The sequence below is a fragment of the Kogia breviceps genome, chromosome 4 (genome assembly GCF_026419965.1).
Source record: "Kogia breviceps isolate mKogBre1 chromosome 4, mKogBre1 haplotype 1, whole genome shotgun sequence".
Lineage (NCBI taxonomy): Eukaryota > Metazoa > Chordata > Mammalia > Artiodactyla > Physeteridae > Kogia > Kogia breviceps.
In genome coordinates this window covers 163,225,634-163,250,348 of record NC_081313.1, presented here as the reverse complement: position 1 = coordinate 163,250,348, position 24,715 = coordinate 163,225,634, and the positions used below count along the sequence as shown (strand labels likewise).

Here is a 24,715-nt window from a genome sequence, read left to right as displayed (position 1 = left end):
TGCTTAATTGAATAGATTTGGGGAAAAAAGTAATGCCAAAATAACTCATCTTTTGATTTTCTATATGTGCGAAGATGGCATGATTAGTCTGTCACTCTAATGCAAGATCTTACTACAAAGTGGTTCAAAGCAAAACTCATTTTATCCCACTTTAATTACACTCTGTTTTTGCTATCGAAGGACTGGGGAAAAACAAATACCAAAATTAAATAAATAAAAATAAAAGAAAGGCATATGAGGCGCAAATATATGCTGGTGATGCTTTGTAATGGTACCAGGTCACATTCGACTAACATAAAATTTGCCTGGCTGCGTCTGGAGAATAATAATATAAGGCATTCTTGACATGCAATCTTCCTCTGATTTCTTTTTTTTTTTGTGGTATGCAGGTCTCTCACTGTTGTGGCCTCTCCCGTTGCGGAGCACAGGCTCCGGACGTGCAGGCTCAGCGGCCATGGCTCAAGGGCCCAGCCGCTCCGCGGCATGTGGGATCTTCCCGGACCGGGGCACGAACCCACGTCCCCTGCATCGGCAGGCGGACTCTCAACCACTGCGCCACCAGGGAAGCCCCCTCTGATTTCTTTAATGAGCCTTCAGGAAACTCCTCATCCGTTTTCTCTTCTTTGCAAATCTGTATCTTGGACACACCTGGTCTCTTCTTTCCCCTAGCCACCTACCTACAGGACATCATCTTGCTCACAGAGGTCTAAGTGGCACAACCCCGTGACCATCAACCTAAGCCTACCTATACTGTCCTTTTCATGGCTGGGATATCCACTGTGGAAAAGAAAAAAGGGGAAGAGCACTGAACACAGTAGGTAAGCTGATGGAAAGAAGCCTTTCCAACACATGATCTGGCAACCAGGGAGCCCCACAGCCTGGTGCTTAACACCTTGGGCCTGGGAATGTACACAAACATCATTCAGAAAACACTAGCCTTCTGCCTAGCAAATAGGACCAAAACACTTAGATGCCACTAAGTTCCAAATGATAGGCTCTTGTTGATTTCACTGGCCATGCAAAATAGCCTGGACCATAGGGAAGGGCCTAGACAGAAGAGGAAAATACAAATTTTCATTAAAATGGCAAATACAACCCAGAGCCAGTGCAATGATTTTTCTCCAGGCTACCGTTGCTCACTGCCTCCTCAATATGTCAGGAAATACTTGGGGAGCAGATCTGTAGTTTGGAACCCCTCTGCTCTTCTTTGGTTATTTACCACGCTGTAGTGGGATGCCTCTGTATACCAAAGGACTAGCTTGGACGCACAGCAATGTGGATGGCATCTGCCCCAGGACAATGGAAGCCCAGTTATTCCTTCCTTGTCCTTTCACACCAAGAGGTCCTTCTGGATCTCATGAACCCTCCCTAATATAAAGTATCAAACTGCCTGTAATTGTGAACACCTTTGTTTGACAACTGGCAATGAAAAAGAGGGTATACCTGTTGTAAACAACAAACACAGTTGTGCTATTGCCACAGTCACTTATAAAAAGTTTAATTCTCAGTTTCTTGGAGCCTACAGTTCCTGACTTAGGAAGCTGAGAAGCATCTTTGAGAGTCACCAGTTAAGACCCCAGAGGACACAGTCAATGTCAGCGTGGAAGTTTTTGCTGCTGCAGAGTGAATTCAAGTGTCTTAACATTAATGCAATTTCTAGATGTCCAAAAACCTCTCCCTTAATTCCCAATGTGTGATCTCAACATTTTAGAATCCATATTACAGGCTGGTTAAGAGCATGGCTACTGGAGTCTTGTTGGATGCCAATCCCATCATGGCCACTGACAAGCCAGAGCCCTTGTAAAATTACTCCTGGCCTTCAAACTCCGTTTCTCAAACAGTGAAAGTGGAAAATAATAGTATTTATTGCATAGAGTGTTTATAAAAATTAAAATAGATACTGTGGTAAAGCTCTCAATATGCTGCCTAACACATGGTAGGGGCTCTATAACAAGTGTTTTTTTTTTTTCTCCTCTGAATGATTAAAAACAATTTTTTGTCTTAGGTAAGTAGTTGCAAATTTGCATAAGGCAGAGGGTAGAGATGATCACATGAATCCCTGAAACTCAAACTTCTAATGATAGATATCAATACCTGAACAACACACAGCTAAAGGAAGACCTTTAGCACCTACCGAGGATGTATAAGAATGTGTGCACCAATAATGAGGAGCCACAAGTGTTTTCTAGGGGATTTGGCTGTTTTTAATGGATTTTATCATTTTCTTCGCTTCTGCTTCACTGTGAGTTTTTTCTTTTTAATGTTTGCAGTGTTCCTAACTCATGAAATCCTATCTCTTCTAATTTGCATCATGCTTTGGAAAGTGGGCTGACTTTCTACATGTGTATGTATGTGATTTTATTTTACACATATTTTTAAAAATCATGCTCTAAGAGGGAGCCTAAAGGCTTATTATTACCTATTTATAAAGTACAAGAAATTTAGTGTCTGGACATTTTGACTTCTAATTTGGTTGCCTAGTGATCTTTTCCCACTAAATTCCTCTTTCTTGGCTATGCCATTGATAGTTCAGTTTGTCAGCAATGTCACCTCCAGATAAATGATGGACATTTATATAAAATGAGGAAAGAAAATGACAAATCTTAGCCAGGGAAAGCTAATTTCTTAGGAAACCGAGCAGAGTGCACAGACTGTTGGACTGTAGACATTTTGCATTTAGCCTGCTATTTAACTATTAATTTCCAATATTAAAAAAAAAGACACAACAGGAGAATTTATATTAAAATCTGGGTCTTGAGCTTATCATGAAAAATCAGGCAGTCTAGAAATGCCCACTTCCAAAAAGATGGAATAAATTTACTTTTACCTATTTCTCCCATGAGGTACAGCTAAAGACCCTGTATAATATATATGAAACAAGCATAGAAGAATCTGAAAGGTGGGAACAAGAGGCCGACTAACTAGTGCCCTCAGGACTCAAGGAACGCTACGGTGGTGAGTTTCTGATATTTCTTTTGGCCCTATATATCTCAGACTTGGAGCTAAAGACACTGGCAACCCAGACACAGCAACAGACCCAGACAACAAACGTTCCAACAAAAGTCTGCTTCCTCTAGCCAAAGGACTATAAAAGGGGCAGCCTAACAAGAGAGGAAACTTTTAGATAGTAACCATCTCCAGCCATAGAAACATAGAACAACATAGAAATTCAACATAGAAAACAACATAGAAAATTCAGTAGCCCTACTCCTACTTTCACCAGCAAAAGCCAAGGGTAGAACCTAGATTTCCATGCTGCTGAGGAAGCAACAAGGCATCCCAACCCCAAACAGTGGTTTCAGAGAAGACTAAGAAGGATGCTAGACATTCATGCTTTTCAGGAAGTCATGAGCCCATCCTTTCCTCAGAGAGAGCCTGGCCTTCCACTCCCACTGGGTGGTAATAAGGGGCCACTTTCCTCTGCTGGGGTGCTAGAGGAGGAGGACTAGTGGGGACTCAGACTTTCATTATCACTCAGTGGAAATGAGTCCTTGTGCCCATGGTTGGTGGCTGTTGGTATCAGTAGACATCATGCAGGGAGGAGTAATGAGGCTCTCTTATCCCTACCATCGAGGGAGGTATCAGTGGAGGTCTAGTGGGGAACCAGAGCTCCCAACTCCTCCCCTCTCCCAGCTCCTAATAAGGAACTCTCTGCCCTTGGGTTGTGGTAAAGACTGAGTAGGGAACCTGAACTTTTATGCCAAACTAGCAATAATGAGGTGGAATCCTTCATCTAACACAACAGTGTCAGGGGAAACCAACTATAACAGAAGGTTTAAATAAGTCATAGACTCTCATAATACCCCAAATGGCCAAACTTCAGAAAAAAACAAAAACAAAAACCTGTCGCACCAAGCACTAGAAAGGTTTCAAACTGAATGAAAAAAGTTTAATCAATAGATGCCAACACTGAGAGGACAAAGATGTTAGAATTATTTGACACAGATTTTAAAATAGCCATCATAAAATGCCTCAATAGCAACTATGGACACACTTCTAAAAATGTGGAAAATAGAAAGTCTCATTAAAAAAAATAGAAAATCTTAGCAAACAAGCAGAAGATACAAAGAAGACTCCGAAGGAAATTTTAGAAGTGAAAATTAACATAACCAAAATAAAAAAAAATTTAATAGATGGGTTCAAGAGAAGAATGAAGAGATAGAAGAAATGATGAGGGAACTTGAACACTGAACAATGGAAATTACCCACTCTATATAGTAGATTAAAAAATAGACTAAAGAAGAAAAAATGAACAGAGCCTCAAGGATGTATGGAATGATAGCAAAAGACTTAATGTTTATGTTATCAGAGTCCCAGAGGAAAAGAAGATGAAAGAGGGGCTGAGAAAGTGCTTAAACAGCAACTGTATAAATCCAAATTTGCCAAACACATAAAGCTATGCATTCAAGATGCTGAACAAACCCCAAACAGAAGAACTCCAAATGCATCCATTTTAAGATATATCACAGTTAAACTTCTGAGAACTTAAGACAAAGAAAATCTTGAAAGCCGTGAAAGAAGAATGACACCTTACCTATAGGGGGAAAGGAATCTGAATGAAAGTAGATTTCTCATCATACCATGGAGGCCAGAAAGAAATGGCACAACATTTTTCAAATGCTAAGAGAAAGGAAGTTTCAACACAGAAAACTAGATCCAGTGAAAATACCCTTCTAGAATGAAGGAGAAAACGTGACATTCTCAGATGGAGGAAAACTAAGAGAAATTGTGACCAGCAGACTTATTCTAAATAAATTGCTGAAGAAGTAGTTCTCTAAAACAGAAAGAAAATAATAAAATAATAAATCTTGGAAAAAATGAAAGAAGAAATGAGAAAAAAAAATACATGGCTAGCAAAAGTATTAGTAAAGACAACAGACATTCTCCTTTTGAGTTTTCCAAATTATTTTTAATGGTTGAAGTAAAAATTATAACACTGTCTGATGAGGTTCTAAATAAATGTAGAGGGCACATTTAAGAAATATTATAAATGAGGAGGGTAAAAAGATATAAAGGGAGGTAGGGTTTACAATTTACTCTAACTGGTAAAATGATGAAATCAGTAAACTGTGATAAGATATGTAGGCATAATGTAACAATTTAAAAAGCTATACAAAGAGATGCACTCAGAAACACTATAGATAAATCAAAATGGAGTTAAAAAAAATGTTCAATAACCAACAGGAAAGTAGGAAGAAAAAGAGAGAAATGAAAACTAGAGAGAACAAGAGAACAAATAGAAAACAAAGTGTAAAATGTCAGACTTAGGCCCTAAAATAGCAATAATTACATTAAATGGAGTGGTCTAAATACATGAATTAAAAAATAGAGATCTTGAGAATGAATTAAAAAATATGACCCGGGCTTCCTTGGTGGCGCAGTGGTTGAGAATCCGCCTGCCGATGCAGGGGACACGGGTTCGTGCCCCGGTCCGGGAAGATCCCACATACCGCGGAGCAGCTGGGCCCGTGAGCCATGGCCGCTGAGCCTGCGCATCCGGAGCCTGTGCTCCGCAACGGGAGAGGCCACAACAGTGAGAGGCCCGCGTACCACAAAAAAAAAAAAAAAAAAAAAAATGACCCAACTCTATTCTGTCAACAAGGAAGTAACTTTAAATATAACAATGTAGACATGTTGAGAGTAAAACAAAGGAAAAAGATATATAATGCAAACATTGACAAAAAGAAAGCAGGATTGACTATATGAATATTAGATTAAGTGGACTTCATAGGAAAGAAAATTATCAGAGACAGAGAGGAGCATTATATGATGATGAAAGGACCAATCCTCCAAAAAGAAGTAGCAATTCTAAATATGTATGTACCAAAAAAAAAAAAAAAGCTGCAAAATACATTAAGCCAAAAATAACAGAATTGAAAGGAAAAATAAATAATCCATAATTACAGTTGGAGATTTCAATGCTGGAGTTTCAACAATTGATAAAACAACTAGACAGAAAATCAAGACGGGTACAGAATCATCCCAAAACACCATCAACCAACAAGACCTACTAAATACTTACAGAATATTCCTCCCAACAACAGAAAATTAGAAAATTGTATATCCTTTTTAAGTGCCCATGTAACATATCAAGATAGGACATAGCCTGGATCATAAAACAAACCTCAAAAGTTTTGGAAGAACTGAAGTCATACAGAGTATATTCTCTACCACAATGGAATCAAACTGAATCAGTAACAGAAAGTTGAGAAGGAAGAATCTCTAAACACTTGAAAACTAAACAACACTTTTCTATATAATTCATGGGTAAAAGAAGTAGTCTCATGCAAGGTCAAAATATATATTAAAATAAAGGAAAACGGATATATAACATATCAAAATTTGTGAGAAACTGCTAAAGCAGTGTTGAGAGAGAAATTTACAGAGCGAAACACATTCACAGGAAAATAAGAAAAGTCTCAAACCAATAATTCAAGCTTCTAGATTCTAGAAAAATAAGAAAAAAAAAAACTCAAAGTAAAAAGAAGGAAGGGAATAATAAAGAACCAAATTAAATAAAATTGTACACATAAAAACAATATAGAAAGGCAATGAAACAGGTTGTTTCTCTGAAAAAAAATCAATAAAACTGACAAACTTCTGGCAAGAGTGACAAAGTAAAAAGGAAGACACATGAGATATCACTAGAGACCTTGATGGCATAAACAATATTCTTAGAGAATAATTCAAAGAAATCTACAAAAGTAAATTTGACAACTAAGATGAAATGGAGCAACAACTCAAAATCCTAAGACTATCACAACTCACATAATACTAAATAGATCATTTGACTCACCTTGTGACTAACAAGGAAATTTAATTTGTGATTTTAAAGCTCACACACACAAAATCTCAGACCCAGATGATTTTACTGGAGAATTCTATCAAATGTTTAAAGAAGAATTAACACCAATTCTATAAAATCTCTCCCAGAAAACAGAAGAAGAGGGAGCACTTCATAATTCATTTTATGAATTTACTTACACTGATACCATAATCAGACAAAGACAGTACCAAAAAACAAACTAAAGACCAATATTTTCCATGAATATAGATGCATAAATTCTCATATTAGCAAATATAAGTCAACAATATATAAAAAATAATTATACATCTTGACCAGATAGGGTTTTTTTCCGGGTGTGCAAGGATGGCTCAGTATTTTTAAATCAATCAGTGTAATCCACCATATTAACAAGCTAAAGAAGAAAAATCAATAAATGTACAAAAAGCATCTGGCAAAAATCTACATCTACTCATGATAAAAACTCTGGAAAAAAATAGCAGAGGGAACTTCCTCAACTTGGTAAAGACTATTGAAAACAAAAACAAAATAACCACCCTACAGCTAACATTATACTTAATGGTGACAGACTAAACACTTTTCCCTAAGGATGGGAATGAGGCATGGACGTCTGCTCCCATCACATTACTCAACACAGTGTTAGAAATTCTAGTCCACACAATAACACAAGAAAGGGAAATAAAATGCATACAGAGCAGAAAGAAGACATAAAACTGTCCCTCTTTATAAATGACATGGTGGTCTACGTAGAGAATCCTAAGAAAACCTTGTGGAACTAACATAAGTGAGTTCAGTAAGATTATAGGATACAAGATAAAACATGTAAAAATCAACTTCATTTCAATATACTAGCAAAGAACACATGGATGCCAGAATCCAAAGTACAATGCTATTTATAATTTTCAATAAAATGCAGAAATACTTAGATGTAAATCTAACAAAATGTGTACAGAAATGGTAAGCTGAAAATGATACAACACTAATGAAAGAAATTAAAAATCTAAATGAATGAAGAGGTATAATGTGTTCATAAATTAGAATAATCATCATAGTAAAAATACTAATTTTCCCCAAATTGATATATAGATTGAAGTTTGTATCAAATTCCAGCAAAACTTTTTATAGACACAGACAAGATTATTCTAAAGTTTATATAGAAAAGAAGGAACTCAAACAGCTGAAACAATTTTTAAAAATAAAGAAGCAAGTGGGAGAACTCATTCTACTCCATTTTAAGACTTATTATAGAAAGATGTTTGACATCATTAGCCATTAGAGAAATGCAAATTAAAATCACAATGAGATATTACTACAGAATTGTAAGAATGACAGAACGACTAAAATTTTAAAAAAAATAGTGACAAAACTAAATACTGACAAGAATATAGAAAAACCCTCACACACTGCTGGCCTAGATGTAAAATGACACAGCCACTTTGGAAAACAGTTGAGCAGTTTTTAAAAACACTAAATGTGATCTGCCATACAACCCAGTATTTGCCCTGCTGGGCACTTATTCCAGAGAAATAAAAACTTGTGCTCACACAAAAACCTATATACAAATGTTTGTGGGTTTTTTTTGTGGTACGCGGGCCTCTCACTGTTGTGGCTTCTCCCGTTGCGGAGCACAGGCTCCGGACGCACAGGCTCAGCGGCCAAGGCTCACGGGCCCAGCCGCTCCGCGGCATGTGGGATCTTCCCGGACCGGGGCACGAACCCGTGTCCCCTGCATCGGCAGGCGGACTCTCAACCACTGCGCCACCAGGGAAGCCCTATACAAATGTTTATAGCAGAATGTTTATTCATAAGAGCCCCAAACTGGAAACAACCCAGATGTCCTTCAATGGGTGACCGGTTAAACAAAACCCTGGTGCACCCCTGACAGGAAATATTACTCTGTAATAAAAAGGAATGAACTACTGATATAAAGTAAAATCAGGGTGACTCTCCAGAGAATAATGCTAAGTGAAAACAGCCAATTCCAAAGGTTACATACTGTATGTTCCATTTATATACTATTCTTGAAATGACAAAATTATAGAAATGAGAACAGACTAATGGTTGCCAGGGAGTAAGGAAAGGATGAACGTGTGAGGAAAATGAGTATCGCTGTCAAAGGTCAACATGAGGAACCCATGCAGAAGACACAATGTTCTGTATCTTGGCTGTATCAATGTCAAAATCCTGGTGGCGATGATGTCAGACTACAGCTATGCAGGATGTTGCTACTGGTGGACGTTGACTAAAGGTACCACAGATGTCTCTACATTACCTCTTGAAATAGTACATGACTTTGCTTATGGTTACATGGTTATAAGAGCTTAACTGAAAAAATTCTAATCAGACCATCCAGCAAACCATCAGGAAAACAAACGCCTAATTTGGGAAGTCAGTTTAAAAATGAGTACCGGAACTTCCCTGGCGGTCCAGTGGTTAAGACTCCACACTCCCAATGCAGGGGGCACAGGTTCAATCCCTGGCTGGGGAACTAAGGTCCCACATGCTGCACAGTGTGACCAAATAAATAAATAAATAAATAAATGTCTTGTTTAAAAAAAAAACCAAAAAAACTGGGTACTATGCTCCAAATTATTATTATTATCATTAGTAGTAGTAGCAGTGGTAGTAGCTTACCTCTCCTTTTGATTTTATAGACAGTCTGCTTCACTTATTTGAAACCCCTGCTTGGCCAGTATGGTCACTGTATTTGTGAATTTTGGTACAAAGGAAAAAGAAACAATTTTGTGGCCCCTGGAAAGGATCACAAAGGGCCAGTTACAAGATAAGAAGCAGCATCTGCCAACATATTTTTCTTCTTAAGACAATTCTAAAATAATAAGTCTTTAGTCTTAATTTGAATATGGCTAAATATCCATCCTTTATCTGATAAAGTGCATGTATTACCTGCTATGGACAAGCACTCTGCCTAGTTGTCCTTGAGAGTGAAGGTCAACAATTCATGTGGGGAAATGCAAGTTTAGAGACTGATTTTTAAAAGTAATTAAAATTGCCTTGAAGCAGGAGGAAAGATGGTCACCAAAATGATAAATCTTTTCCCCAAGCCTCTGCCTTTTCCGGCACTGAAAAACGGCCATCACTGGATGGCAATGCTTCTACCAGCTCGTTACTGCTATGCTGAGGTTTTATTCTGTTACATTCCTCATTCCCTCCCTTGAAGAGTGTTCACACTGCTTTTTTTCATCAGTTGCCTAAGTGGGTTCCATCACTTTAGCAGAAGAGACTACAGAGATCTTGCCTGCAAGCCTTTGTCTAATTAACTAATCCTATGAGCTGTAACACTGTTCACTATTAACTTTTCAGATTATCCTACTACTTTAGGGGGTTGATTTGTTAATCACTGACAGCCCATCTGAGATGTGTGTGTGTGTGTGTGTGTGTGTGTGTGTAAATATGTGCATGAATGATGCACAGGCGGATTTCAGGTGTGTCTAATGGAGAGCTACAGTTTCCCTGTGACAACTAATCTTGCAGGCGGTTGTTTAAACGTGCCTCACCCTCATTATTGGTCTTTGATCACACCCTGGGCATTGTTTCACTGTGCTTGAATATTTGTATCTTATAAACTGACTGCAGACCTCTGAGAGGCATGGTACCAGGAAAGCCAAATGTCCATCTGATTTGGGACTCTGTCAATTCTGAATACACATCAACGTGCCCACATTTTTTTCCCCCCGTTTCAAATTATGATGACTCATGAAAGAAATTTATCCACAAAGGTGTGGGGAAAGAATTTAGTGCATGGGAATCCAATACTCTTGTTTCCTAATTTGAGCTGGTGTCACAGATATTTCAGAAATCCAATAAAAAGTTTCATTATATGAGCACTTTTTCATTTAAAAATATATTTTTTTTAAAAGCTCAATCTGAAAGCTTCTGTAAAATGTCTTTCTTCCTCCTGATAACGTTAATTGGATTGCCTACTTGTTTCTTAAATAATGCAGGTGTCATGTTTCTATGTTTAAAAAGATGTAATGGATAATGCATGGTCCCTTTATCCTTAATTCCTCTGCAAATTTTGCCTATTACCAAAAGCAGAAACGCTAGCTAAGTCAACCTAAAAACAGTGCATTCACAGATTCCTTTCCTGTGTACTAGAACTCCTCTGTGAAAGTGGTTTATTTTAAAACCTTTAAAGCACCAAATGAAATGTAATACAGGACCCACACATAAAAGAGAGAGAAGGGAGTCCGAGACTCACTCACTCAGCCTTCCCTACCCCCAGATAGGGCTTTAAAAGACACAGTGTGAAAACCAGACTGTGTCCTGGAAGATTTCCAGTCTCTCCTCTTAGGAACATTTAAGGACAAGTCTGAACATAGAGACACTCCAAAATATCTCGAGACAGACTATTCCTGTGACCTCTGAGTGGACCGGGGAAAATCTGGTTTACAAATCTACGAAAGTGGAAGATAGTGCCCTCGTAATTTAATGCACTAGTAAATAAGAGGTCAAAGGCAATTTGCTTTCTGTTCCCCTGTGCTGTTATATTGATATGTCTGGGGATAAAAAGCCAACTCTGGTTAATGTCCAGAACAAGAAAGGATAAGCAAATTCACAACTGTACCTTGCTCTCTAGCTTCAGAGATACATATTGCTGCTTTCTAGAATCGGTTAGGGTCCCTGGAGCCATTTGTGCAGGAAATGGTGAAAGCGGTCCCCGGATCTCCTGCCTATAAATTTTACAAATTGTGAAATGCAGTGACATTCCTCTGTGCCAGAAATCCCTGTGAGCTAAAGCCACAGAGGGGCGAGGGGCAAAACATACCCTGTAAGTCCAAATGTTTGCCATCATGGTCCAACCTTGTGTGTTTGTGTATATTCTTATTTGAATAGTAATGAGAAGGCAAAAGTCTATGTCAGATTGGTATTTAGTCTAATTCCACGCCTTTTTTTCCCTCTCTCCAGTCCAAACTGTTTAACATTCACAGAAGTCAGCCTGGTTACGCCTCCTGCTAAAATTTCAATATGAAATGTGGAAGTTTACTGAAGCCTTTGCCTCCGCCGCTCCGCCTTCCCCACACGCAGGCCCCTCTGTTCTCCTCCTATGCTCCTTTCTGCCACCTGAGATCAGGAGCTGAACAGACGGCTGCACCTTACGCACTGACTAAGTGACCGTAACCAGAGACAGTCCCTCCCCTCCTCCTCCCCGCCATGCAGAGCTCAGAGAGCCTGCAGCCTCCAAACCTAATGAAGGAAAGTAGTAAACACCCGCTTGCCATCCCATTGAGCGTGCCTTCCTGTACATGAGGCAGAAAGCAGCATCCGTTAGGGTGCTACGTTTCTGAGCTCTAAAGGGTTAGCACTGTATCACCTTCTTAAGATGGACACGCAGGTACTAATATCCCCATTTGGTATTCAATCTTTGCTGCGTGAAAGTTTCACTAATACTGAACATCTGAAACTGAGATGTTCTAACAACATGTGCACACATTCTTTAGCAAATCAGATGCACTTTGCTCTGTATTTTAAACTGACCATATTAAGTTCATCACAGAAATAGCACATATGATAAGGAGAAAATGAAATGAAAAGGATTCGTTTGTAATTAACTCACTGTCGGTTCAGAAAGGTAGATCCTGGTAAGTGGAAATTCTGTTGTTTGCCAAAATTAAGTGTTGGATATAGAGATATAGGATTTGAGGACTTGGGATGGGTCTAAATTACTCTACATAATAAAGAGAAATGTAGAAATGTCTTAAGGGAGGGAGTAGGTGCAGGGACTGGAGCCCAGAGGAATTTACACATAATATGGGAAGGATGTAAAAGAGTCATTGGCAGAGAGGCAGAAAGAGAGTCGGTGGAGAATGAAGCTATCTACTAGAGACATTTAGAGCAGAATGCTGAAGGGTGATGTCAACTCATTGCACTCCACCCCTCACCTAAAGTAAGACTTGGGGGAGGGTGTTCACAGCACAGTCAACGTTCATAATTTTTGTTATAAATTTGATTGCGTGTGTGTGTGAGAACGGAGGCAATATTTTCTATTATTTTACTATTATGGGAAAGTAAATAACACTCACTGAAGACAACCTCAATGGTGACATGGTGCAAGAACTGAGGTGCAAAATCCAGAAAGGGATAATAACAAGGAGAGAGTTTCGCTCTGTATCCGAAATGCTTTTTGAGGGCAGGGAACCTGTCTCCTGGCAGTGAACCTATTTCCAGGAGCCAGATACTTTGCAGAGAACCCACCACTGAAGAACACCCAATAAAGCTATGTTTTAAATACCTGTGCATTTACATAGAGGCATCTAAAAAAAAAAAAATGGGAAAAAATATTTGAAAAGTCTTAGGCAATTTTTGTCTTTCTTAGTATTTCATTAACTGCCCTGTATTTCTCATGTCTACCGTTAACTTGCAGGATTTACGTAAGAATTTTCATACAAATTTTGTGACATAGTTCCTCCTGCTTTGTCAAACAAATACAATGTAAGTGTTCTCTTTCAAGATAGCTTCTGCTTCCTTAAGTGGAAAACAAAGCATAGATATTGCTAACTGCTTGGAAAATTTTTAGATAGTCCTCAAAGAATAGGAGCTGGACCCTGCCATGAGGTGAAGTCAGATCGGTGGCCTACCTTTACAGCCTCGTTCTGTGCCCTATCATGACCACATGTCAAGAATCAACAAACATATCTGTAAAGATCCAGGCAGTAAATAACCCCACCCCAACCCCAACCCCCACCCCGCACAGTAGGATCTACTGCAATTACTCAACTCTGCTACTGTAGCACAGAAGCTGACAGAGAAAATACTTAAATGAATGGGTGTGTTTGTGTGACAATAACACTTTATTTGCAAAAACAGCCTGCAAGCTGGATTTGACTCTCAGGCCACAGTATGCCAAACCTTCCTTGCTCAGTGGAGATAGCAATCAAAAGCAAGAAGTTTGGGAATTCTGGCCAATTATTAGCTTGAAACTCACTATGCCTCACCAAGGATCTCCCAGAGGAAGAGGACTTTCTTACTAGAAATTTTGTAACAATGTTGAATTAACATAAATAAGACATTCCTGATGAACAAGAGTAGGGGCACCAACTAAGACAACATAACTATAGGCAATTGCTTGTATTTAGAAGTTTGCTGATTTGAAATTGATACTTTTTCTTAGGCTACAAGCCAAAGCTGTGCATCTCTTGAGAAGACAGACATGCAGTTCACTGCTTTTGTGACAGTAAGTTGGAAATTTGACCTTTTTACATAATATGTGTTTAGTTTTTCCCTGACTGCTCCTGCTAATTACTATTTTGTCAATTCTTTTCTGGCATTTAGGTTTGCCAAGTGAGTATTAAAAGCACCAATGGGGCTTCTCTGGTGGCGCAGTGGTTGAGAGTCTGCCTGCCGATGCAGGGGACACAGGTTCGTGCCCCGGTCCGGGAAGATCCCACATGCCGCGGAGCGGCTGGGCCCGTGAGCCATGGCCACTGAGCCTGCGCGTCCCGAGCCTGCGTTCCGCAACGGGAGAGGCCACAGCAGTGAGAGGCCCGCGTACAGCAAAAAAAAAAAAAAAAAAAAAAAAAAAAAAGCACCAATGATATCAAATTATTTTTTTTCTTACATCACTCTTTCTCCTGTGTTTATATCTCTATGTCTTATTTTGCATGTATGAGATAGAAGGCGATAATTCATTTACCAAATGACCAAAAGTGTTGATAGTTCAAGTTTCAAACTCCAGAACACAAAGCCCCAGAAAGAAGCTCGTATTCATTCTGGCTGAGAAGGGTATTTACCAAGAAGTAAGGAGCAAGACTTTAGGTAATAGCTTAAGAGTTCATTTATACAGACCTTTATTAAAAGGACTCTTTGTAACCTCTGTTTACTATTGTAGTTTGGTTGTAAATCAGGTTATATGAAAGAGGATTAGAAAATGCAGAGCCCAATAGAAAATTCTGTGCAAATTTAAAGATAACTCAATAACATCAATCTCAAAATTATGTACTTGCATTCCTGAATTTCCTAATGATCCCTCAAGGTATACCGTTATATTTTTACAGCCATTAGCACTGCCATTTACCAGAAACATAATGCTTGTGATCATTCAAAGTTTCAAGGAAATGAAAGTTTCTCACATTTGCCTACTACCCTCTGTTGTCTACTATAGTATCAAATGTTATAACAGTGTAAACTCTTCCATACTTGTGAATAAAAGCCTCTGCAGGAGACAGCTGTGATGGAGTGCCTGAAATACAGAGGTAGCTTCTGATTTTTGAGACGGACATGTTCCCTCCCAAAGCAATTACCAACATCCCTCATGCTATAAAATGTTTGTGTTCTGGTACAACTGCCTGGAAAGTGAATCTGCCTTCTTCCTTGCCTTTGATTATAAAAATGGAGGGTCACTCTTGTGGGGAAAGAATAAAGGCACAAAGAGGTCATCAAAACCCCACTTTCAAAAGACATAACACTCTTTAAATCCTGGAAATGGAAAAGAAACCCATGCTTGATAAATTAATATTGGTCTTCAATAGATGTTGCTAGAAACCCTAAGTAGTCAGGACTGTTGGGAACATCAGCTAAGGACCCAAAGCACAAATGACTGCGCAAACAAAAGAAGGGCACGCACCAGAATCGAATGTCAGTCAGATTCTGTCAAATGCCTTCTCAGATTCCCCAGCAGGATAATGTGCAATTTTCCGTGGGGACTCAAATACCACTGCATAACACTTTATGGAAACAGCAGGACTCTTAAAAAGTAACAGGTTGATTTGGGCAGCAGGACCAGTTGATGACACAGAGCAGGGACAACTCAACGTATATCGAGGGATGAAGAAACAGAGTAACACGTTTCCTATAAACCACAATTGAAGAGATTACAGATGGGATTAGACTGTCCTTACTTATAAAAGGTGACTCACATATCATGGGACATTCATGTTTTATGATTTGGCATGAGTTTTATCCCAAACTGTCATTAACCTATGTACCTAGATATCTGCAATCTTTTATTTACATGAACTGGAAAAGGTCTCAATTAATATACCGTGTGAGAGACTATATTTGCTAACTCTTTAAACACCAGTATAAACATTTTATTTAGTTACCCCATTCCCATTTTACCGATGGGCAATAAAGTAGAGAAACTTGGCTTAAGATTACATAAAAGTAGCAGAGGTTGGACGTGAATCCAGATATCTGGTTTTAAACCCAGATTTCACCAACAAATGCTCTCTCCTTTTGTTTCTCTTCCATGTCCTCTACGGTTTTTTAAACAATGGGTTAAAAGTTCTACAGTGTAAAAAATGACCTCAAGTTTTAAGAACTTAGAAATGACTCTATGTCCAGCTACCTCTCTTTATTACTAAATTTTGGAAAATTAAAACTTTATTTCCAGTAAGAAGCAACTTCAAAAACGAATGATTTTCCAACTCTTAATCAAGGTTAAATTCCTTGACCTCTCTTTCTGTGTTAACCCCCTTTCCCTTATACCCAAAGTGTTTTCATGTGGTTTTAAAAAAATTATATTTGAATGAAAATTCATTCCAGGGGAATTTTGCACCTCTCCTTGAGATGATTAGTGACCATCTGCACTCTCACAGTCATGAGAAGTGATCACTGTAATAAGGGGACACTAAAAGGAGAGGCTCAATTGGGTGAAGGAGGAAAACAGTCAGACATTCCATAACTGGGTCTTGACTTCATTCAGTCTCTATGCTTTTCACTAAACAAGCACTTACTGTGCATTCCAAAGAATTAGGAACTCTGCTGAATGTGGTAGATAGAAAACAAGTAAGACGGGGACTCTGTTCCAAGCTTCTACCCACTCCTTGGGAGCCAGACCCAAGCACAGATAATTAACGTACGTTTGTTACAATGTCAGTGCCATGAGCACTATTATATAATGACCATATTGTAAAATTTATCCAATCCCCACTTCTTCAGTTTGATTGGAACAGGGGTAAGCACCTAACCCACGCTAGGTCAATCAGAGTATCCTCCCCAGCAATATGGAAATATCTGGAGGTCAAGAAGGGACTTAATTGAAATTGACTATATTTGAGTAGTTGGATCTGTAATGTAGAAGCTTCGAAAATACGAGGTTGGAACCCCCTGCTCATAAAGAGATAAGCAGATGCAGAAGAAATGAGTTTGCAGAGTGAGAGAAGAATAAAGCAGTTGCACAGAGGTGTAGGATTGAGAGTCTGTATGATCTTCCAGCCACTAGTTCTAGTACCTTCCAAGGCTATGTAGAATTCTACACTGTGATTCAGAAACATCTCTATACTCTTAGAAAAAAACCTTTCCATTTCAGCTTAAACCAACTTGAGATAGTGTCACATATTTGGAACTCAGAAAGCCCAAGCCCATCACCTGAACTTACATAAGGTAAAATTCCCACCCTGTATCCCCCATCCTAGCACACTATAAGCAAAAAAACCTTTAAAATGGCCATGATGACCACCTTTCCCTTTGTTTATCCACTCTGGCTACATCTCCTCTGGAAAGACTTTACTCTTTTCCTTTGCACTCGGCTCATATAAGAGTTAGCTGTTTCAGATAATAAAATCTTAGGCTGAGAAAGCTATGTACCCCATTTTCCGTCTGACCTTGCACATATCTTGGGCATCCAAATGCCTAGGTACAATTTAATGAGGCTAACAAGTCTGTCTGCCAGTTTGACTTGCTAAGCACATGTCGGCAACATTCAAGGCCCTAGATGTGTAAACTGCTGAAGAAATAATATTATTCAGATGGAAAAAGATCCATGGCCTGGTGACAGAAGTGTAGCTCTCAACTCACTTCAAGTAGGGGAAGACATATAGGAACCATACAGGTAGAAACATCTTGACACAGTGCTTGCTTAGGTCAATTTGGGGAAGATTCCGCCGTGGGATGATTCCCTATTCAAGAAGCCAGTGAAAGCTTCTGTTCCTTTGCAGCTGCCAGAGGGATTGGAGGATGAGACACACACGCCATGGGAAAACAGCCCAGAGTTTAGGAACAAAACACACACCACTCAACTGTCACATTTCCTTAATCACTCATGAATACATTTCCATACGCAGTAACAGCCAAATTATTTCAAGCATGCCCCATCTCATCTACCGCATCAGGATTTACCCAAAAAAAGAAAAAAGAGAGAGAGAGAGAGACAGAGACAGACAGACAAACAGACAGAGAGAAGCTAGGCTGCGAGTGGAGGTGAGGAGAACACATCCCTCGGGCCAGTGGCATGAGTTCATAAATGGAACATTTCCATGCCAGCCCTATAACCATATGCCAATCTTTCCATTGCGTCTGCAAAATAAATAGCAATATCTAAAATATAAAAGCACAGTCTCCTCATTTTCAGATCAATCCTTCAGGAAAATCAACCTTTGGGACAATCTGAGACCTTCAATTTCACATCTAAAATAGTCGCTCTGACTACATTTTTATTCTTTTATTTTATTTATTCAGTGTTTGACCTAGTCCCAGCTACCACAGATGCAGTGCAAATGATAGAAATATTTTTTACTCTTCACTGGAAAAAGAGCAGAGTTGCCTAGCATTTCTGAAGGTTTTAAAAATCAAGAGAGCAGACAGCGGAATAGTAAAGGCTGGCATGTAAAAGGGAAGTACAGAAATATTTCAAAAAATAGAAATATAGGATTGAAGGAAATTTTATTATTTTAGCATATAGGGAATTGCCAGAATGTAAGTTAAAATCCAAGTAGGATACGTAAAAACTAGTGGATGCATGGAATCCATAGTATTCTAGTTTGAGGGGCAAACACTATTAACTCTCTGTCTCAATCTGCTCACTTTTCTCCTGGGGTAATATTTTTTGTTTGTTTGTTTGTTTGCGGTACGCGGGTCTCTCACTGTTGTGGCCTCTCTGTTGCGGAGCACAGGCTCCGGACGCGCAGGCCCAGCGGCCATGGCTCACGGGCCCAGCCGCTCCGCGGCACGTGGGATCTTCCCGGACCGGGGCACGAACCCGTGTCCCCTGCATCGGCAGGCGGATTCTCAACCACTGCGCCACCAGGGAAGTCCCCCTGGGGTAATATTTAAGAGTTCAGTCTCTGAGTCCATACACATGGTTTTGAATTCCAACTTGAACACCCTATGCTAACCCTGACCCTTGAGCAGAATTCTTAGCCTGTCTTCATCTTTCATTATTACTCCTCCGTGAACAGAGAATAATCCTCACTCTCCTAGGATAGTATTGTAAGGACTTAGAAGGACCATTCTGTAATACTGATACAGGAATGTAGTGTCTAAAACAGAGTAGGCCAAATACATGCCAGCAAGTCTACAATAATTTGTTCGTTTACTTAAAACAAAAAGGCAGAGGGAAGGGAACATGATTGGCCAAAGCCCTATAACTGGATTGTAACAGACGTGTGTTTAGACATAATCATACTCCGGAAACTTAAAGCCTGGCAATATACTTGGAAGGGTTCCCAGAATATCTTCTCAGGTGCGTATTTGAGACCAGAAGGTGTATCTCCTTTAACCCCTTTTTCAACCAAGGTTTGTTAAGCGGCTACTGAGTCTACGGCAATTCTGCTCCTTGACCCTCCATCCCTCTTATCTCCCTTACGCCAGCTTGCCTACCCTCAAGCTGACCAGTGCACACACATTTTATCACTTAGGGAAAGCAATGGAAAGAGTTGGCAAGTATACACTGTTGTTTTCTTGCCCTGTCCTGCTAAGTTGTAACATTTTAGAATCTCACAAACCCATGGGTGGCATCCTTCTTTAACTCTCCAGGCAAAGGAAGGAAGGAAGGAAGGGAGGGAGGAGGGAGGGAGGAAGGAGAGAGGGAGGGAGGGAGGGAGGGGGGAAGGAGGGAGGAGGGAGGGAGGGAAGGAAGGAGGAGGGAGGGAGGGAGGGCGGGAGGAAGGAAAGATGTGATTGTTATTGAGAGCTTCTTATCTTCTAGGAAAGGAGATAAGAGCTTTCCTTGCATTATCTCTTCCTATTTCCGCAGTGATCCTACCCAAAGGTACTCCTGTTTTTAATTTTTAAATTAAATTAAATATCTTAATAATCCTGTTTAAAACAAAGAAACAACTTAATTTAATATCATCCCATTTAAAAGATGAGGAACCTTAGGCCACTGGCCTCAAATCAAACAGCTGGTGAGTGGTGGAGCTGGTTTTGAATCCAGTCTGATTCCAGGACAGGAGCTGCTCAACCCTTCCTCTGGAGAGCATTAAAGAAACGGGAGACCCAGGGGACTTGGCTGGCTACTCCAGAGAGATGCTTTGTGTGTCTTTCAACTTAGAACAATTATAAGGTACCATAAAAAACTGGGAATTTATTCAGGACAGGCTATATCTATACATGTTCAAAGAAAGCACACCAAAAAAAAAAAAAAGTCCCTGTGGGGGAAGATTAATCAAAGAGGTTTTCTGAAGGATATAAATATTGAAGCTTTAATATTTCAATTCATTATTTGTGACCTGCTTCTTCCACAAAAGAGAGAAATGGTCCCCTTAATCTTCTGCCTAGGAAAACCATTTACTCTCTCCTCCCTTCCTAAACTCATGCTGCTCTCTTCGCCTGGAGAGGGATGACAGTGGTGATGGTGGTGGTGATGATGACGTGATGACAATCACTGTAGTAAGATCTACCATTTATTGCAAGTTACTTTGTATCAGGACCTATGCTAAGAATTATATATGTGTGAATCTCATTTAATGCTCACAACAGTGATGAGGAGTCTCTCCCCATTTTACAGATGAAAAATCTGAGACTTAAAGAGGCTAAGTAACATATTAAAGGTTACACATGCAGTAAGTGCCAAAGATAGGACCAATGACCAGGCATCATAACCTCTATGTCATCTGTGAGACCTTCTGCTGCCCTATCCTCTTCACCTAAAGCTGTGATTCTTGCACTTCGGTGAACATCAGAATGCCCCGGGAGGTGTGTCAAGACACAGATTGCTGCCCCAATCTCAGAGTTTTTTCACTAAGACTGGGATGGGGACGGCACAGGAATCTGGACTTTTTAAATAAATTTCCATGTGACTCTGATACTTCTGGTCCTGGGACCAGAACCTGGAGAACCACTGAGCTAATAAAATCTTCTGTGTTTTTGCACCTGTAAAACGGGACAATGCTAGGACCAAACTCATAGAGATCTCATGAGGATTTAAACACTTTGTGCATGAAAACTCTTAGAGCTATAGCATCCCAGGCAGAGTAAAGGATCAGCACACTGTGGTGTTGGCCCTTATTGTTGTTGTTTTATTGTTTGAGGCCAAGCTCGAGTTTTACTGAACAGTCTATTAGCCGGACTCGTTTTCCTTCCTACGTCCTTCCATTGCCTTTGCACCACCCCACGCCAGGGATTACATTTTATTTTATGTTGATTATATACATGTCTAACTTTCAAGGTAAACTGTCAATACCACAAGGCAGGGAATTAATATTCATCTAGATTGTTTACCTATCTTACACGGTGCCTAGAACAGTGCTTCATAAGCATTTATTGAATTGTTTGTTGTTCATTAATCAAATGATTCAAAAGCAGAGAGTAAAACTAGAAGAGATTTAAATTATATTACTAGATTCAATTCAGCAGAAGATTTAGTAAGATCTCTTAGGTCTCCTGATTCAGAATCTAATGCCGGCCCTCAGTTTGTTACACAGACTTAGATGTAACCATGGAAGAAGAGATAAACAGCCAATGTAATTACAGTGACATAATGGTTAAACTTTTATAGCTGAGGGGAGCAGCAAATAGGATTTTTAAAATCAAATTAAAGCTGTCATTCCACAACATTACGTTTCTAGAATTTTCATTTTTTAATATTAATGATTTTTTTTCTCCAAAAAGGAACAAACAATGCTAATTCTACTGCTACAATACTGTTAATGAAGAAATAAAGAATAATTTATCACTGCATAATTAACACAGTACAGTTAAGCATGTTTTAATGATTTTGTATAATGGCCTCTCATAACTAGATGATACTTGCTAGTCATAGTGGAAAAAGAAAAAGAACTATACTATGAATCATTAATGAGATGGATAAACTGACCAGGATTTTATTTTACTCTTTTACATAAAGTGTTTGCAAGATCTCTTGCTGTATTTTGGCAGTGGTTTATTCCTGAATCTGTAGGTGACCAGATGGTTAGTAAAACATTTTAACTGATTTAAGAAACGAAAGGCTAAGAAATAAAAGGCTAAGAATGCAACCCATGCAAATCAACATGCTTTCTTCTTTGCTTCCAAATGGTACCAATTCTTAACTTTCAAAATAGTACCAACTCTTAACTTTACTGGTGCATTAGACTTTGAAGGTAGGAGAATACTGTTATCTTTAGCCATTTATAATCCCTTACATTTTTGAGCTGTACTAAGGCTATTTAGTTAAATTTTCTGTTAAAAACATTTCAGGGGCCAGGAGTTATGAGGAGAGAAAAAAAATCAAAGATGATAAGAAACATGATCTTATGGCTACTCTTTCTTTAAATGTTGTTACGAAAAATAGACATATACGCATTATTGAAGGTTGTATCAAGAGGAAGTGCTACAAAAATTTCAACATCTACATTTAATCAAAACAGGTGCATATTCAAGTGTGAGTTACTGTCAGGGAGTGAAAGGGTGGGGTGGACTGAGTTACGTTTCGGCCACTGCACGGCCACATCCAACCTGAAGACACATTTATTTGACTCACATTATTATTTAAATCCTATTTTAGTTAGAGTTCAACATATGCAAATTGAGAAATTACTCTTAAAATATATATTTCCAACCGCTCTTTAGAAATCAGATCACCAGCAACACAACATACAATCTGCAGAAGACTGTTGGTGGCTGCCCCCTTTCACCAGAAACTTGTGTCTCCAGATCTCTAGTTTTCAATATTCTCTGTTGTCTGGCACGCAATCCTATTTCATTGTTTACATACCTGCTTGACCCCTGCTGACATCTATATGTTTGACTCTGGTCTACCATATTTCCAACCTAGGGGTTCTCAAAGCATGGTCTCCAAACGAGTAGCACCAGCATCACCTGTGAATTTGTTAGAAGTACTAATTCTCAGCCCTATCCCAGGCCGATTGAATCCAAAACTGGGGATAGGCCCCACCATTCTGTATTTAACAAGCCCTCCAGGTGATTCTGACGCCCATTCAAGTTTGAGAATCACTAGTCTAGCACATTCTTCTTGCATATCCAAGCCTTGAGATACTTATTTATTCTCGTCTTGCTTTCATTTCCAGAAGCCTGTGAAGGATCAATAATGGTGGAGACACTAGTAAAAAACAATTCTTTTTTTTTTTTTTAGAAAATGTCCTACAATGTGCATTTACACAAGGTTTCCATACAGTTATAACTCATAAGCCAATGTTTTTTCTTCACCATTGTACATGGTGCCTAAATTTTTCACTCGAACATGGTGGAAATCCACATCGCATGCTCTCCCACGAGTTGTAACCAACTGCAAATGTGCCAATCAGAAGAAAACAGAAGCCTTAGAAGAGCACGGTGGCTTACAAACCCTTGGCTTTAGTGAATTCTGGCAGACAGGATCCCTAGTCTCACCTCATCATAAAACCCAAGACAAAATAAATTGTTCTTGTCAGCTGTAGCAACATTTTCATTGCACAAACTGAAACAGAGACAGAGAGTAATCTTGAGAGTAAAGCCATAACCCTCTATTACTAAGGTTTCCTATATTGCAGTTGAAGTTTTAACAGAGAGTTAGGAATATAAAGTTTCATCCATGTCTATACATATTTCTAAATAGCAAAATGGGCCAAGCTTTTATGATAGAAGGAAGCTAAGAGAGGAAGAAAGAGCCTGTTTTTGGTACCATGGAATTCTAAACAAGAAAGTCCAAGACAAAAATGGAGCACTTTCACATCATTTTCTCTACCTTCTCACAGGCTAAGCACAAATCCAAGGGCAGGGGACTACACAAAGGCAAGAGATTGAAAAGTGTGGTTCATTTGGGAGAGAACAATGCAGTACACTGCCATAGTATCTGACCCCATTCTGAGCTGCTGAACTGACATCAGGAGCCTCATTTCTCTGGACTTTTTGTTACATGAGAAAATTTAACCTTTTTTTTTTCCCCCTTAAAGGATCTCTTGAGTTTTCTTTTACTTGCAGCTTAACACATTCCTAACTGATTTGAACATGACATCAATCACATATATGAAAAAAGATAACAAATATTGCATAAAAAGAAAAATATAAAACACACTATCTCCAAATTCTGGTTAGTAAAAGATTATGTTATTTCCTCTGTTTTCTTAGAACAGTATCAAATTTCCAAGGGTGTTCTTTGTTTCCTTTTTTTATGAAATGAGGAAAACAAAGGGGTGCATGTCTCCTTTACCTCACCTTGGCTTCATGATTTCATTAACCTTGATCATATAAGCTCCTAGTCTTCGTACAAGAGTGTAATCTTTGGAATCTATTGTCCAAAAAATAGATTCTCATGGATCTTAACTATTGCTTTTCCTTTGGATTTTTGCTAGGTTCTTTGTGTCATTCTTGACATTATACTACAGTACTTACATTACTTAATTACTACATTACTTTGCATTTATGTGTACTAAGTATATTTTCTAGTCCACCTATGACATATTTATAACATCCCACTGGTCCATTTAACTACAGGACAGATTTAAGAAAAGAATTTTTATTAATTGCAAACCTTTTCTGATTCATCTTGTAATATTTTTCTGAGTTTTCTTTGCTTAATTTTCATACTTTTCTATGCTGAAACTCTTTACTTTTTTTAGTTGCCTGGATTCTTCATTTGCTTTGCCTCAATTAATTTGGCAATTCACTCCCAGAAAATATTAGATACCTCTTATATAATTTGATCCTTTATTTCCAAACGATTTGTGCCTCACCAATTCTTGTCCCAGCAAAACAGATTAGGATACACCCAAAGACTTAGCTACATGGATATGTGTTGCAGTACTGCTTACAGAA

At 38.9% G+C, this 24,715-nt stretch overlaps 1 protein-coding gene across 4 annotated transcripts in view; it reads right to left on the bottom strand.

Annotated features, from left to right (window-relative positions):
• TENM2 (teneurin transmembrane protein 2) overlaps positions 1-24,715 on the bottom strand; it is a 3,844,234-nt gene that overhangs the window by 1,030,927 nt on the left and 2,788,592 nt on the right. The gene's annotated exons all lie outside the window — the stretch shown is intronic.